Genomic DNA, 3,008 nt, shown 5'->3' with positions numbered 1-3,008 from the left:
TCACAGTAGCAAAAATATAGAGATAGCCTAAGTGCCCATCAATGGAAGAATGGATAAACAAACTTTGGTACATACACACAATGGAATACAATGCAACCTTGAAGAATAATAATGAATCTGTGAAACACCTCCTATTATGAATAAACCTGGAAGACATTATGCTAAGTGAAATGAGTCAGTCACAAATGGACAAATATTGTATGAGACCATTATTGTAAAAGCTTAAGAAACAGTTTCTATACTAATAGAAACATTCTTTCATGGTTATTAGGGGTGGAAAGGAGAGGAGAGTAATTCACTGGCTACAGGGTAGACACATGTTAGCTTGGGTAATGGGGAGGGCAACATTTTAGAAGTGGGAGGGCAGTACACAAGAACAGGGAGGGTGGCAGATGAATAATGAAGTTGGGGAAGACTCAAGGAGGTATGCACAGGCTAAATGGAATTGAGGTAAATAGTGATTTATATACAACCTTGGGACAACAGTATTCTGTGAGTAGATACATTGTTTGAGACATAGGCTGAAGGGGTAAGGGAGGATAAAAAAGAGATTTATGTATTTGCCTTGTGGATATTGGTTTCCCCTGCCTACTATTATAAAATATATATTCATGTGTGATAGAAATGAATATTGGAAATTATGATAACAGAAAGCTTGTAAGCCCATCTTCAGTCTACAACTGATTGAATTTGCTAAAAGGGGAGTTAGAGTTTGCCCAGGAAAATAGGCTTCTTGTTATGCCTTTGTAGTGTATGTGGTCTTAGGTGGAATCCTGAACCCCACCCAGAACTGTCTGAGTTGGGACATTCCTATTTGAAAAGATATGCAGACCAACTCAGAATTGCTCAGAGAACAGAAGATTCTCATTAAAATAAAGGCCTGTAGAAAAAGGGACTCTTTGTTTGAATATCAAGCAAGCTGTTTGCGTTGGAGGCATCAAGGCAAGCAAGAGAAATCTACCCATCAGGGAAAACTCTCTTCTAGGGCTGAAACTTAAAGGGAATCCACATGAAGTCTAGTGTTCTCTCTGGTGACCACCTGGATCTACTTGTGAATGGAAGTGGGGAAAATGTAGCAAAGAAGACATGGGCTGAGTTTGGCCATGTTTCATTGACACCCATTGACCTTGAGATGAGAGAGAGAAGAGGAAGGGCTGGCTGGTCTGAAGTTTAGGAAGATATGTGAACTCCTGAGCTCATGGACACTGACCTAGCCCCTGGGGGCTAGGGCTGACAGTGAAGCGGCCAGCTGGTCTGAAGTGCAGGGAGGTGCATGTGAACTCCAATATTTTCAGCTAGTACCCATTTGACCTAGTTTAGATGGCTAGCTGACCAGAACTTGACAAGATGAAGATAAAACATACTTGATATTGTGAGCAAATGTAAATTGCTGTAATTTGATGAACTGAAGTTTACCTTACTTATACAGTTGCTCAAAATTCTATAAATTACAACAGAATGGAAGGATTCTTCATATTAAGGAACAAGCTTGTTTTCTCAATGTACTGGATTGACAGGGACGGTCATCTAGATATTGACTATCAAAAATAGGAGGTCTATAATGACATGAAGTGGCTCGCTTACAAGCTTTCATGAGTATGCTTAGTTTCAGAATAAGGCAGGTATGGTGGATTCCCAACTGAACAGTTTTCTTTTCCAGATGGATCTGGTGAAAGGGGATAGGGGATAATGGCTATAGGATTCTATGATTCAATTGTGAGTAACTGTTAGCAGGATTAACGGTGGGTCACAACTGTAATTGTAGAAGACGCATAACTAAACTAGGGGAGTAGTTAATCTTTCATTTCAGGAATAGAGGATTCTAGGGCCATCAGAAGGAAGAGCATCAGTGGAGCATATATTATACACTGTACAATACACACTGGACTGCTGTCTGCAAGATTGGTGGTTCAAACCCACCAGCCACTCCTTGGAAACCCTATATAGGGTTGCTATAAGTTGGAACCAACTCCACTTGACAACATAAGGGGTAAATACCACTAGTGAGGCATTCACTCCTTAGAATAATCAAACTATCATAAGGACAGCATTTATTCAAGGACAGAATTTCTAAAGAGTTAGGAAAGAAGGAAAAATGGAAACAAGAAATAAATGGAAGACATGGGATAAGTGATGTTATATTGAGGGGATTGCAATGAGATATGCAAAATGTGTATAAATTGTTGAATGTAAAACTGATGATCTAGTCTATAAGCCTTTACTTGGTTCACAATAAACTATGCTCCGTACAGTTTTCAGTGGCTGATTTTTTTCAGAAGTTGCTCACCAGAACTTTCTTCCAAGGCTTCTCTGGATGGACTCAAATCAGTAATTTTTGGTTAGTAGCCAAGTACACTAATGATACCACCTGAGACTCTTTAATTCACACTGTCCTCTGGAAATTCCCTTTCTACCAGGCTGGCCAGGGGGTTGCTGCTGCTCTTCAAGGAAAAGGGGAGACTTTAAGATGAATAAGTCTTTTTAAAAACACCAAGGCTGTTGGTGTGATAACCACTCAAAAGCCAACAGAACAGCTGTGAAATATGATAAAAATCACTTGAAAAGTTCATTGGTTTTGCAGCAAAACTGCAAGTACTTCACTGTGTAATAATTGTTCCCTCACACTCTTAAATCTCGTACTTGAGCTACAAGGGTGCTCAGGTCAGGGCAGCATTCAGCAAACAGGCTGGGGAAGACAATGGTGCATGGCTGAAGAGACACTTTAATCATGAGCTAATTTACAAACCAAAGCAAAACAAAGTCGGATTTTGTCTAAGATTATTAGAAGATGTTAATTCTGCTCTTAAATTATTTCTCTCACTCCTCTCCCAGAGCTCATAAGGAGAGAGAGAGAAAGAGAGAAAGGAGCATCAACCCATCTCAACCCCCGGTTCTTATCTTCCTAATTAAATTTTGTGACTTGGCATACGTGGTTTGGTGGATTACTTCTTTCCCTTTCTTCTTTTCTTTCTGAGGACAATGTGCTTGTTATTCAAATTCTTATTGCT

The 3,008-nt window shown here is 39.7% G+C and overlaps 1 pseudogene; it reads right to left on the bottom strand.

The window, feature by feature from the left end:
* LOC102827571 overlaps window positions 1–2,730 on the bottom strand; it is a 15,977-nt pseudogene extending 13,247 nt beyond the window's left edge.
* Between the last annotated feature and the right edge of the window lie 278 nt (window positions 2,731–3,008).

Source organism: Chrysochloris asiatica, unplaced genomic scaffold (assembly GCF_000296735.1).
Source record: "Chrysochloris asiatica unplaced genomic scaffold, ChrAsi1.0 scaffold00009, whole genome shotgun sequence".
Classification (NCBI taxonomy): Eukaryota; Metazoa; Chordata; class Mammalia; order Afrosoricida; family Chrysochloridae; genus Chrysochloris; species Chrysochloris asiatica.
Note: the sequence above shows the minus strand (reverse complement) of the source record. Positions and strands in the feature narration are given on the sequence as shown.